This window comes from Budorcas taxicolor, chromosome 4 (genome assembly GCF_023091745.1).
Source record: "Budorcas taxicolor isolate Tak-1 chromosome 4, Takin1.1, whole genome shotgun sequence".
Lineage (NCBI taxonomy): Eukaryota > Metazoa > Chordata > Mammalia > Artiodactyla > Bovidae > Budorcas > Budorcas taxicolor.
This window is the reverse complement of record NC_068913.1, coordinates 44,709,400-44,724,484: the sequence shown is the minus strand read 5'-3', so window position 1 is coordinate 44,724,484 and position 15,085 is coordinate 44,709,400. Positions and strand designations below refer to the sequence as shown.

Here is a 15,085-nt window from a genome sequence, read left to right as displayed (position 1 = left end):
AATGCTTGTATTCTAGCATTTCTGAATGGAATTTCTGGGAATTAATAATTTTTAATGACAATTTTGTTTCAAAAAAAAAATGATCTCTGGGAAGTCTTGCAAAAATTTAAAAAGCAAAGGAGAGATGTTTTTAGAACAGGGTCTTTAAAAGAGGTTCTGGAATGACCTGCACTGGAATCATCTGGTGGATTTAATGCATCTTCTGGATCCTCATAGAACTACCAAATCAGAATCTTTGAGGTGAGGCTGCAAAATCTCCATCTCTGGCTAGCACTAGAAGTGATTCTTATACATTCTGTACTTGAAAACTACATTACGAATGAACTATATTATGGTTATGAATGGCTCATAACTGTACAGTGGAGCTAAACTATTTGCTGTGAATAGCTGTCTCACGTTATCTCATCTGTCAATGGACAAAATACCAAGGACTTGACATCTGTGAGGACTGAAAAGAATGATCAGAGTCACAGATGTAGAAAACTGAGGTTTGTATAGAAAAGAGTTAGAATGTAATATGAAAGGGAAAAGTGGAAAACAGAAATATAAATTAAAGCCATATAACAAGATCTTTGAACACAGTTGTAAGGAAGTCAAAATTACAATTATGATGTCAGTTCACACGTGTTGACTGTTTCTTCGATGAGATTTAAATATATTTTATCATATTACAGTGTTAGCTAAATCATCTGATGAATCAATCTGCACTTAAAGTACAGTTCAGAAAAGTCTCCAGGTAGCATATTTAATAGCAAACTTCTAGAGATTAAGTGCCTACTTAATGAAGGGAATTTCAAGGCAGGAAGGAGGAGAAAACGGGTTAAGGAGGGCAGTGAGCAAATGATTCCAGAGTGTTAAAGTACAGTTCAAAGAGTGTTTTCTGGATGATCGTATGTTTGCCCAAGTGCAGAGCCATCTCCGTTCTGAGAACCTAGACATTAATATCCTTGGGTCATGAAGTTTCTGCTCTTAAAAAAGATTCTCTTTTATTTCTGACATACATGTGGGGTAAAGAGAAAACACTTTCCAAACATTTTCTTTGTACTTAGGAACTCCTCAATAATTGATCTTTCTGAGCAGGACTCTAATAAATCTGATGAGATAAAGTCTATGAATTTGGTGAAATTATAAATTGTTGGGAGGGTATGCTAGCTTTTATTTTCTCCATATGTGACTTCTGTAAAGTAGTATCTCATTCTGGTCCTATTTGTAGTCATATCAATATCATCTAGTCTTTTCCTCTCAGTTAAAGACTTGATGCCTATGGACAGAATGGGGGTTATGACTATTCTAATGTAAGGATAGTGGCACTGGGTTCAGGGCTCATTGATCCCACCTGAAAAATAAAGTCACTGTAAAGATGCATTTTATAGATATGCCTCAACTCAAAGTATATATATATGTGTGTGTGTGTGTATGTGTGTGTGTGTGTGTTGTTCATTTCAGTCGCTCAGTCATGTCCGACTCTTTGCGACCCCATGAACCGCACCACACTACACCTCCCTGTCCATCACCAACTCCCGGAGTCCACCCAACTCCATGTCCATTGAGTCGGTGATGCCATCCAACCATCTCATCCTCTGATGTCCCCTTCTCTTCCTGCCCTCAATCTTTCCCAGCATCAGGGTATTTTCCAATGAGTCAGCTGTTCGTATCAGGTAGACAAAGTATTGGAGTTTCAGCTTCAGTATCAGTCCTTCCAAAGAACACCCAGGACTGATCTCCTTTAGGATGGATTGGTTGGATCTCCTTGCAGTCCAAGGGACTCTCAAGAGTCTTCTCCAACACCACAGTTTAAAAGCATCAATTCTTTGGCACTCAGCTTTATTTATAGTCCAACTCTCATATCCATACGTGACCACTGGAAAAACCATAGCCTTGACTAGACGGATCTTTGTTGGCAAAGTAACGTCTCTGCTTTTCAATATGCTATCTAGGTTGGTCATAACTTTCCTTCCAAGGAGTAAGCATTTTCTAATTTCATGGCTGCAGTCACCATCTGCAGTGATTTTGGAGCCAAAAAAAATAAAGTCTGACCCTGTTTCCCCATCTATTTGCCATGAAGAGATGGGACTGGATCTTAGTTTTCTGAATGTTGAGCTTTAAGCCAACTTTTTCACTCTCCTCCTTCACTTTCATCAAGAGGCTTTTGAGTTCCTCTTCACTTTCTGCCATAAGGGTGGTATCATCTGCATATCTGAGGTTATTGATATTTCTCCCAGCAATCTTGATTCCAGCTTGTGCTTCCTCCAGCCCAGCGTTTCTCATGATGTACTCTGCACATAAGTTAAATAAGCAGGGTGACAATATACAGCCTTGACGTACTCCTTTTCCTATTTGGAACCAGTCTGTTGTTCCATGTCCAGTTCTAACTGTTGCTTCCTGACCTGCATACAGGTTTGTTAAGAGGCAGGTCAGGTGGTCTGGTATTCCCATCTCTTTCAGAATTTTCCACAGTTTATTGTGATCCAGACAGTCAAAGGCTTTGGCATAGTCAATGAAGCAGAAATAGATGCTTTTCTGGAACCCTCTTGCTTTTTCCATGATCCAGTGGATGTTGGCAATTTGATCTCTGGTTCCTCTGCCTTTTTGAAAACCAGCTTGAACATCTGGAAGTTCATGGTTCATGTATTACTGAAGCCTGGCTTGGAGAATTTTAAGCATTACTTTGCTAGCATGTGAGATGAGTGCAATTGTGCGGTAGTTTGAGCATTCTTTGGCATTGCCTTTCTTTGGGATTGGAATGAAAACTGACCTTTTCCAGTCCTGTGGCCACTGCTGAGTTTTCCAAATTTGCTGGCATATTGAGTGCAACACTGTCACAGTGTCATCTTTCAGGATTTGAAAGAGCTCCACTGGAATTCCATCACCTCCACTAGCTTTGTTCGTAGTGATGCTTCCTAAGGCCCACTTGACTTCACATTCCAGGATGTCTGGCTCCAGGTGAGTGTTCACACCATCGTGATTATCTGGGTCATGAAGATCTTTTTTGTACAGCTCTGTGTATTCTTGCCACCTCTTCTTAATATCTTCTGCTTCTGTTAGGTCCCTACCATTTCTGTCCTTTATTGTCCCCATCTTTGCATGAAATTTTCCCTTGGTATCTCTAGAGATATGTGTTGATGTCTATGTTTTTATGTGCTACCAAAATGCTTGGGAGGTAAACAAGGAAAATAAACTTCCCTTCTATTTACCCACACCTACTTCTTCCAAATTCTTCCCCTATTTTGGAGCAAAGTCATTTCTAAGTCTCTAAGATGTATTCACAAGAGGAGACACATCTTTAGATAAGTATGAAGGCGACATTACTAAGCCACTGCAGGCAGTCAAATTACCATTTCTATACAGCTCCAACATGGGTTTCTAATACTGTCTAATTTAGTAGAGACTCATGAATTTCCTATTTTTCCTGAGTTTATATAAAGCATTTCATTACAGGATGATTTTTTCAGGTTGAACTAGCATTAACAGTGTGTCACTTTAATACATTTTGACAGATTGAGTCTCTTATAGTTAACAGCATTTTTAGCTGATCCTCTGAACTGATTCTGAAAGAAAGTGGGGTGTAGTTACCTCCAGTAATTGTCACAAACATCTCATGAATATACAGCATGGTATCTTCCATGTGTGGCTCTCACAAGCCTTTGAGTTTGCATGCTTCTTTAAGATGCCTTACAAAGGGGATATTTTTAATGCATTTGGGAGACAACAGACTAGGTGGCTTTTCCACTTCCTTAAATTATATAATTTTTAAACCTCAACATTTCCACTTGAAAATAAGATTTGACATTGGGCAGGAGATCGTGTAAAAGGGGACCACTGAGGATTTTTCACAGTCTGCACACCATCCTTCCTCAAGAGTTAAGAATGTGATTTCCTGTCACTGTCATTACTAGAGAAGATGCAGATGCAGAACACCAATTTTCTGCTTTTCCCCAAATTGTGAGGAGGATGAATAACAAGAAGGTAAGATGCTAATTCTATCTAACCCTGTATTTCAATACTAGTTTCTTCTACAGAGACACATACACATATATAGGCTGCCTTTGCAAAGAAACTTTTTCTAGTTGAGGACTGAAATATATATTTTCCAGGAACTTTGAATCATAGTAATATACTACTCTATGTATTTCTATGGCTAAAGTTAATGTGATGATTATGAAGAGTAAGAGATCAAGTGGAGTCAGTAGCTATTCAAGTTCTATCACTGTCATATTTTAAAACCTTAATGAAAACCTTAAAAAATAGTATATCCAAAAGTCTTTGACGTTAAACCATCCAGGAGGACCGGAGTAAACCAGAAGTGAAATTTCATTCAGCTCTGCAATTCTACTCTAAATTCTCATCAGAATGGCCTTGAAGACATGTGATAGGCTGACTTGTAATGAATTTGAAATTTCTGGATATTTTTTAAGTTTAGCCTTTTTCCAAATTGACAAAAGCAGCACAATAAATAATGACATCTTATCTGCCGAGGAAACAGTCTTCTCATACAGAAAATGCTTCCCTTTAACAGGAAAAGCTGCTGACATTATGCCATACCACTGCAAAGATATTCTTATTATCTTGTAACATTTCCCGATTGCCTATTTTGTCAGGGACTGCGCTAGAACTTCCATAGCATCACTTCATTTAATGCTAAAGAGTCTTTGTGGCTAGTATTTTTAACTCCATTTTACAGAAAAAGGAAGGCTGAGAGAAGATGAGTGACTTGCCTAAGGATACATACCTAGTGCATGAAAGTAAAACAGCTAGCATTATACAGACATATCTGATTCCCAACGCCAAGTGTTTTTTTTTTTTTAATGATCTGAAACCAGAGACATAATAAATCTAAAACTTTGCTTTTTATACAGAGAAGCTTTATTTCACTCTCTTGGATAACAGTTAAAAATCTTTTTCCTAGTTTCATAGCCAATGGTTTACAAACTGAGACTTTTATCTCCTTTGTGACAATAGTAATCACTGATTAAATTCCTTTGTGTTAAATGCCTTGTACTTGGTATTATATTAAACTGTACATGCGTAGCGATATTATCACTAAAAATACTTTCTCCTTATAAACTTGAATTCTCTATTCAAATCATTTAAAATCAAATTTGAATATTTTTTCCAGAATAGTCTTTCAATGGTGATGTATATAATCTACATGTGAATATTGAGTCAGAGAGGTTATAAACAATTAGGTTAATAAAAAAGCTTTCAAATGAGCAGAGTATTTATTAGGAGTAAAACAAAATTTTCACACAGGTCATGCCCACTCTATCCTCTATTCTTTTTTTTTTTTTCATTTACTCTATGTTTTTCCAGTTGGGCTCAAACCTGTTAATGGTTTCCTAGGTATACAAAAGGCTCAATGTTGACCCAATTCAAATCCAATTTTAAGACAACTCCTCTTTTCATTTTTCTCTTCATTCTGTTCTCTTTTATTCTTTTCTTCCTACCTTTGTACTGACACTGAAATCAAAATAATATTTTCACTACTGCACAAATACTAGATGGCATTCCATCAACTGAAATTTGATTAGTGGATAAGAAACTTTTATTATCAAATATACTCCTTTCCTTTGCTCTGTTTTCTTTAAAAAATAGTAACAGACTTAAAACAATGATAAACACATTGAATTTTGAAAGTTCTCCAGAAAAGCCAATTCTGAATCTTAGTTTTTATTAGATAAACTGCATTTTCATCTTGGGAACGACTACCCTGGGAGAATAAAAACAGATTGAACTCAATAATATTTGACAGCATGAGACATAGTAACAAGGTAAACAAGGCCCAGAAAAACATTTTAGAGTCCTCTGAGCGATTTAAGATGCATGTGAATGTTAAAATTCTAGCAGTAGTCACATATGTTCAGAATCAGAAATAACACAGAGATTACTGGCTGTATTTTATGTATTTTTAAAAATTAACATTCATTTCTAAAGGAATATAGATATTTACATTTCATATAATAGTCAGTAAAGTCCTCAGATTGATTATGTCAGTTTCTGAAAGATTTTGTCTTCCCTCTTGATCATTATTTCAGAAGGAAGAACTGTTGAACAATGACTGGACACATCTAATTGATAATGAACAGTAGAAGCTTTTCTATGTAAGACTTCAATTGTACTGCTTAATCTTTTCTATTTATACATCGATAATCCACATAAAAATTGTCAATGACCTTTATAGTGGTTATCTGTTTCCTAAACAATATTCTTAAAATTTTGTTAAGCACATGAATTATGAGCTTGTCATCATATTGCCTTTCATATATTTAGAATATATTTTTAAAAGAGGTTTTATTATAAATTTATCCTGGATATTATGAGTGTTTGTTGCAAACTATTTTGTCTGAACCCTTATTTTCTGTCTGGAGACTACACTAGAACCTTGTACAGAAAAAAAATATTCAATATATCTACTGCTATTGTAAAACAAATAACAGAGAGTAAGCAAAGACCAGATGTTGGTATACACCGAGCCTAGAATGAGAAAACATTTAGACTTTACCAAAAAACCAACTTTTCTTTCCAGTAAATTTCAAAAATATTTCATTTTCTTTCAATAACTGAAAGTACTAAATTTGTTGAAAATGGGAATTGGTGATTTACTTAGAACTTAAGAAAATATAGAAATAGCAACAACAGATGAAATAGATCATGTGTCTTATTTAGAATTTGGGAAAGCCTGTATATCCAAGACATTCTCCATAGGTGATTTTCGGTTTCAAAAGCTCATTTTTAAAAATCTATTATTTAAGATGACATAGTGTTCACTGCTATTCGGGAAGATGTTAGTAAACAAATAGGTTCTTGTTGCTGTTTTGTTTTTTGCCAAAGCAATAGCAGTCTCTTTTATGTCACTAACTAAACTGACTCCCAAACAAAGAACTAATTTAATGGGATTCCCAAAGCATGTCAATCCAGATTAACCCTGTGGCAGCAATTCTTTATGGAACATTTAGCCTCTGAAATAGTAAATTCTGGCTGAGAAACTTATAAAACAAATACCATTTGTAATATAAAAGTCTGTTTTTTTCTTTTCTTTTAGCCAGTGCCCGTTTACATATTGGAAGTAGCATGGGATAATGTCAGTGGCTTTGCAGGGTCACAAAGCCGTAAGACCTTGGGAATGTTAATTTGTCCAAGGTGCCTCAGAATCTCATGTATAAAATGGGAGTACCTCAAGTGCTTCAAAGGGATGTCAAGAGTTGAACACAACTGAGTGACTAACACTATCATACAATATATGTAAAGAAGGCACCATGGCAACTTAGTTAACAGCAAGGACCCTGTAGCCACATTTTGCCCATGAAAATATGGAAATAGGAATGTTGTCAGTTTTGTTGACCACTGTAACCCAGGGTTTAATAAAATAGTTCCTAGAACACAGGGTGTACCCAATAAATATGTGTTGAATAAATGAAATCAAAGCATCCTAGCTTTGTCATTTCCTGGTTATATGACCAAAGGCAAGGTGCCTCTATAAGTTTTAGGTTCCCAAAATGAGAAATAAATAAGCACAATGTAAATGCTTAACATATTAGCTTTACTGCTAAGTAAGCTGAACACAGACTGTAAAATGTAGGCACTAAATATGTGGTAATCATTATTACTAATTTGAAGGTACAATTAATCTACTATTTAAAAAGATAATATTAATGAAGAAGATATTATGAGTTAAGGAGACTATTGGTTTTAAACAATAGTATACACTTGAAAGTCGTCAACCAGTCCATTCTGAAGGAGATCAGCCCTGGGATATCTTTGGAAGGAATGATGCTAAAGCTGAAACTCCAGTACTTTGGCCACCTCATGTGAAGAGTTCTCTGCAATTTAAAATTCTGTTTTTTAAAAATACTTGTTCAGATACTCACCTTTTTCCATTAAATGTCACTATAAGTGATAAAAGGAATCTGCTTTAATTATTCAACAAAAGAAGGAGTCTTGAAGACTGTGGGAAATAATTGCCCCTTTTGTTCAATATTGAGAACAATGATAAAAATTTCCCACATCTTTTATCTGTAGCACTTGTAAAGAGTGAGACATATAAACTATTTGTCAATACTGAGTAAATCAATAATTATTTTAAAACGTTGCATAGATGACAAAAATTAAATACCTCATTACCTTAACTCAAAGGTTTTATATATATATGTAAATATTTATAAATATATATATGTGTATATATATATATACATATATAATAAGGAACTAAAGGGAAACTAAAGAACAACAGGGGAACTAAAGAATGTCTTGATGAGGGTGAAGGAGGAGAATAAAATAGCTGGCTTAAAACTAAATACTGAAAAAACTAAGATCATGGCATCCTGCCCCATTACTTCCCGACAAATAGAGGCAGGAAAAGTGGAAGTAGTGACAGATTTCTTCTTCTTGGGCTCTAAAACCACATGGATGGTGACTGCAGCCATGAAATCAGAAAGTGTTTGCTTCTTGGCAGGAAAGCTATGATACACCTAGACACTGTGTTGAAAAGCAGAGACATTACTTTGCTGATGAAGGTCCATATAATAAAGGCTATGGTCTTCCCAGTGGTCACATACAGTTGTGAGAAAGTGAAAGTCATTCAATCATGTATGACTCTTTGTGACCCCATGGACTACGCAGTCCATGGAATTCTCCAGCCAGAATAGAGGACTGGGTAGCCATTCCCTTCTTCAGGGGATCTTCCCAACCTAGGAATCAAACCCAGGTCTCCTGCATTGCAGGCGGATTCTTTACCAGCTGAGCCACAAGGGAAGGCCAAGAATACTGGAATGGGTAGCCTATCCCTTCTCCAGCGGATCTTTCTGACCCAGGAATCAAACCAGAGTCTTCTGCATTGTAGGTGGATTCTTTACCAACTGACAGCGAGAGTTGGACAATAAAGAATGCAGACTGCCAAAGGATTGATGCCTTTGAACTGTGGTACTGGAGAAGACTCCAGAGAGTTCCATGGAGAGCAAGGAGATCAAACCAGTCAATCTTAAAGGAAATCAACCCTGAATATCCACTGGAAGGACTGATGCTGAAGCTCAAACTCTAGTATTTTGGTCATCTAATGAGAATAGTTGACTCATTGGAAAAGTCCCTGATGCTGGGAAAGATTGAGGGCAGAAGGAGAAGAGGGCATCAGAGGATGAGATGGCCAGATGGCATCACTGATGCAATGGATATGAACTTGGGCAAACTTCAGGAGATGGTGAGGGACAGAGAGGCCTGGTGTGCTACAGTACACGGGGTTGCACGGAGTTGGAAATGACTGGGTGACAGAACAACAACAATATTTTAATATGTATTTAAATGAATACTTCATTTAAGCATAGGTAGAATTCCCTTCTACTCAGAAATGGAACTAACCATTTCCAGTCTTGTGGCCACTGCTAAGTTTTCCAAATCTGCTGACATATCGAGTGCAGCACTTTAACAGCATCATTTAAAGGATTTTAACAGCTCCACTGGAATCCCATCACCTCCACTAGCTTCAGGACCATAAATAGAATTAAATAGCTTTAGGACCATAAAAAAGGCTGAAACCCAAAGAATTAAGGCTTTTGAACTGTGGTGTTAGAGAAGATTCTTGAGAGTCCCTTGGACAACAAGGAGGTCCAACCAGTCAATCCTAAAGGAAATCAACCTTGAATATTCATTGGAAGGACCAATGCTGAAACTGAAGTCCCAATACTTTGGCCACCTGATGCAAAGAGCCAATTCATTGGAAAATATTCTGATGCTGGGAAAGACTGAAGGAAGGAGGAGGGAACGACAGAGGATGAGATGGTTGGATGGCATCACCAATTCAATGGACATGAATTTGAGCAAACTTACATGCTAGCAAAGTAAAGCTCAAAATTCTACAAGCCAAGCTTCAACAGTATGTGAACCGTGAACTTCCAGATGTTCAAGCTAGATTTAGAAGAGGCAGAGGAATCACAGATCAAATTGACAACATCTGTTGGATCATTGAAAAAGCAAGAGAGTTCCAGAAAAACATCTACTTCTGCTTTATTGACTATGCCAAAGCCTTTGACTGTGTGGATCACAACAAACTGTGGAAAGTTCTTAAAGAGATCAGTATACCAAACCACCTGACCTGCCTCTTGAGAAGTTTGTATGCAGGTCAGGAAGCAAAATTAGAACTGGACATGAAACAACAAACTGGTTCCAAATCAGGAAAGGAGTACATCAAGGATGTGTATTGTCACCCTGCTTATTTAACTTATATTCACAGTACATCTGGAGAAGGCAATGGCACCCCACTCCGGTACTCTTGCCTGAAAAATCCCATGGACAGAGGAGCCGGGTAGGCTGCAGTCCATGGGGTTGCTAAGAGTCAGACACGACTGGGCAACCTCACTTTCACTTTTCACTTTCATGCACTGGAGAAGGAAATGGCAACTCACTCCAGTGATCTTGCCCAGAGAATCCCAGGGACGGGGGAGCCTGGTGGGCTGCCGTCTATGGGGTTGCACAGAGTTGGACATGACTGAAACAACTTAGCAGCAGCAGATTAGTTCAGTTCAGTTCAGTTCAGTCGCTCAGTCATGTCCGACTCTTTGTGACCCCATAAATTGCAGCACGCCAGGCCTCCCTGTTCATCACCATCTCCTGGAGTTCAGTCAGACTCACATCCATCGAGTCCGTGATGCCATCCAGCCATCTCATCCTCAGTCATCCCCTTCTCCTCCTGCCCCCAATCCCTCCCAGCATCAGAGTCTTTTTCAATGAGTCAACTCTTCGCATGAGGTGGCCAAAGTACTGGAGTTTCAGCTTTAGCATCATTCCTTCCAAAGAAATCCCAGGGTTGATCTCCTTCAGAATGGACTGGTTACATCATATGAAACGCTGGGCTGGATGAAGCAGAAGCTGGAATCAAGATTGCCTCAATAACCTCTGTTATGCTGATGACACCACCCTTATGTTAGAAAGTGAAGAAGAACTAAACAGCCTCTTGATGAAAGTGAAAGAGGAGAGTGAAAAAGTTGGCTTAAAGCTCACCATTCAGGAAACGAAGATCATGGCATCTGGTCCCATCACTTCATGGCAAATAGATGGGGAAACAGTGTCTGACTTTATTTTTGGGGGCTCCAAAGTCACTGCAGATGGTGATTGCAGCCAAGAAATTAAAAGATGCTTACTCCTTGGTAGGAAAGTTATGACCAACCTAGATAGCATATTGAAAAGCAGAGACATTACTCTGTCAACAAAAGTCCACCTAGTCAAGGCTATGGTTTTTCCAGTGGTCATGTGTGGATGTGAGAGTTGGATTATAAAGAAAGCTGAGTACTGAAGATTTGATGCTTTTGAACTGTGGTGTTGGAGAAGACTCTTGAGAGTCCCTTGGACTGCAAGGAGATCCAACCAGTCCATCCTAAAGGAAATGAGTCCTGAGTATTCATTGGAAGGACCGATGCTGAAGCTGAAAGTCCAATACTTTGGCCATCTGATGTGAAGAACTAACTCATTGGAAAAGACCCTGGTGCTGGGAAAGATTGAAGCTGGGAGGTGAAGTGGATGACAGAGGATGGATAAGATGATTGGATGGCATCACTGACTCAAAGGACATGAGTTTGAGTAAGCTCTGGGAGTTGGTGATGGACAGGGAAGCCTGGCTTGCTGCTGTCCATGGGGTTGCAAAGAGTCAGACACGACTGAGCGACTGAACTAGGAGATAGTGAAAGACTGGGAAGCCTAGCATGCTGCAGTCAATGGGATCTGCTGTGACCAAACAACAACTCAGAAATGAATATAGAATTATATTTAAATTTTATACAGAACCATAGGTTCCTTTTCCTCTGTTTCACTTATTTATGTTTGATTACAATATTTGTTTCATTGGAGACAAAATTCAGTAAAGTGTAATGGCATCACCAACTCAATGGACATGAGTTATAGTGAAGGACAAGGAAGCATGGTGTGCTGCAGTCCATGGGGTCACAAAGGGATGGACACAACTTAGTGACTGAACAACAAAAACAATGAGTACATGTTAATCTACCAGGGGCTCCCATTACTCTAAGCAGCTCTCACACATTTTTAGCAGAAGTGTTTCCACTGGTGTCAGCTCTCTTCAGAGAGAGCTGTAATCTGTCTAATTTTCCACCTCTTCTACATTTCCTTCTGTTTTACCTTTCTCTTAAAATTACTCTACTTTTCTTTTTCTTTCTTTACTCTGACTTAGCTTCAGAACTACAAACTTCTGCGTTACAAATAGTATTGTTTTATAAGCTTCTTGGCCAGAAACTCTGGGCCACATCACGGCTCAGTCCCTAAGCAAGTCCTAACGGCCCATCACGGTGCCTGTGCTGTTGCTTCTCCTGCCCTACCAGCCTGTTTCCACAGGGCTTTTACAGCACGGACTATATCCAGGTAAGCATTCACTGCAGTATCAGCACCAAAGATAACCTGTGGGTTGAAGTGCTGCTTTTGCCAAACGTAGTTGGGAAGGAGCATTCCAGAGCATAGAGTGAAAGTGGTCTGGAGGAAGTCACTGAGAAGGGAGGACAGCAGAGCTAAATGTAGGCCATAGAGAAAGGAACAGGCGGCAGAGGTGGCAACAGTGTGAAAATGAGGCACCAAGTGAAAAAGACACTGCCTGACCCCTCCCTGCTCTGGGATACCTGAGCTTGTATCACTGGGTCTTATGAGTCAAAGTAAGGTTTTTGAAGGAAGAAAAGACAGATTTCAAGCTGGTCCAGGATGAAGGGTGGGCCAGGGGATACCTCCATTCTGTGAATGACCTACTTAAGCAGGCATCTGCCCCTGCCTCCGAGTTTAATCACTTTCCCATCACACTCTCACTTCAGCCTTTACTCCAGGCTTCTTCCCTCTCCTTGACCTCTGGATGAATCTCCCTTAGCATTAACATTCATGTTGCAAATGAAATTGTCTCCTCTTTTTTGTTTTAATTTTTCAGCTCACCCCATCTCTGCTCCTAATACTATTCATTCATCCTTCCCTACAGTAATAGGAAGAAGATAAATAGGCAAAAGCCTCTGCTTGTTTTTCAAAAGCACTAATGATCAAGCAAAATGAGAATGGAGCCATCATTTAACACGGTTTCCACCAACTAACATCTCTATAGTAGGTCTGGGCATCTTCTCCCTACTCCTAACACATAAAGTATCTGGTTTTTGTAATGACAGTTCTTATACCTGGAGTGTACTATTTACCTAGTACCAACTTCTCAAGTCTACATTATTTTACCTTTCCTATAATGCTTCCTTTTATTACTTAAGTGTATGTTACTGAAATTGTATCACAAAATTCAGGAATGAGTGGTTGACTAATTGTTTTAACTATCCCTCTTATTCTTTCTTCCCCAGTGTGACAATAAATTTAAGACCAGGGACAAACCCTAATGAGTCTTTTGATTCTGATACTGGATGTCTGACTAGCATATTAACAGAATCATTTTGGTCCATTCTCCCAAGTCTTGACAGAGCCTCATCATTTACTATAAACCACAAATAAAGCTTCTGTCTTATGAAATCTCTTTTCTCCGTAATCCCCAAATCTGACTCAGTTAAAAGGGGAAAGTTTATTTTATAATCACAAAAAAGGAGGTTTTTATAATTGCATTATTGAAAGCACTGTAAGAAAATAGTTCTTTCATCAGCTTGCCATGCTGTTTTTCTTATTTCCACATAGTCTTACTCCACCTATATTACGCAATAAAAATGTGTGCGTAGTCAGTCTCCCTGTTCTAAACAACTGTTCTGAGCACCAATGTGAGACCTCACATCTAGGTTTATACCTTGATTTCTGGTCTACAATGGTGCTATGCTAAGCTTATCGATGACAAAATTATGTTTTTGATATAAATACATTCAAACATTTAAAAAATTCTGTATGACCTTCTTTTTTCCAATTAATTGATAAAAGGATGCCTGTGGGTCATTGATTATAGCCATAAGAAATATGCAAGAGAATTTTATTCTTTTTTGTAACATAAGATTTGTCAAAAGATGAATGGTAGCAATGTATTTCATGCATTGCCCATCCATGTTGGAGTCAAGCAGAGCACCAAGTAATTACCTGATTATGTATTCCCTTGGCCACCTGTTATAAAGTTTTCATGTGAAAATTAAATATTGGCATGTGGTACATTTCAGTTTCACAATTGAGTTCTGCCTATGGAGATCTAAGTCACAAATCACTCCAGGTTTGGAAAGAAAATCTAGTTTTAATAGTTTTCTTGAGTAATCAAGAGTTTACATATTTTTATCTACTATCTGAACTGAAAACTTCAGATTCTGTTAATGTTTCCCTCTGAGTCTCCTACAGCTTTGAGGGAATAAGGGTTGTTGTTCATTTATCATATATTTAGTTTTTTACCTTTCTAATGAACATTTTGATTGTCTCATGCACATCAACAATTTAATATTTAGCCACGATCTTCAACTCAGGGGGTTAAAAAAAGTTGTTCTACTCCAAGAAGATAAAGAAAAGGAAAGCTAGGCAATGCTGTTAATAAAATATATAAAAACTGAGTTTGGGGAAAAAAACATCCCAAGTGAAAGGAAAGATTAGACTGAGTATGCATCACTAGTTAGTTCAGAATTAGCCCTTCATTTTCCTTGGTAAATCATAAAAAGGTAAGCAATAAATAGAATGGGATATAATAAAAATAAATATGACAAACTATACCAAACACGTGATTTTATTGACAGCTGACCTTAGGGTCAAATGCTTAAAATATTCTCATTCATGATTAGCAAGTATTTGGCCCTCAATAGTTGGCATTCAATCAAACCATTGGACATGATGGTGGAGGTTTCCAGCAATTTCATTCAAAAAATGGGGATTATCTCATTTGAGCTACACAGATGTCTTAGAAGGGTAGAGTAAGCATTTCCTCCCTATTTCCAATTCAAAAGTAACATCACATGGATATTTGCCTCCTCAGTCATGATTGCAACAAATTTTACAGTGGCATTGTTTAATTCATTATTTGGTTTATAGCTGTAATCTAGCATCTTTAGCTGTATCAAGGTGCCATCCCATTATTCTCTCACAAAGAAGGTAATATCACAATCAATAAAATTCAAATTATTCTGACCCACCTCTCCATCTGTTACATCATTAAAATACTGCT

At 37.9% G+C, this 15,085-nt stretch overlaps 1 protein-coding gene across 1 annotated transcript in view; it reads right to left on the bottom strand.

The window, feature by feature from the left end:
• MAGI2 (membrane associated guanylate kinase, WW and PDZ domain containing 2) overlaps nucleotides 1-15,085 on the bottom strand; it is a 1,481,671-nt gene that overhangs the window by 508,843 nt on the left and 957,743 nt on the right. The window lies entirely within an intron of this gene.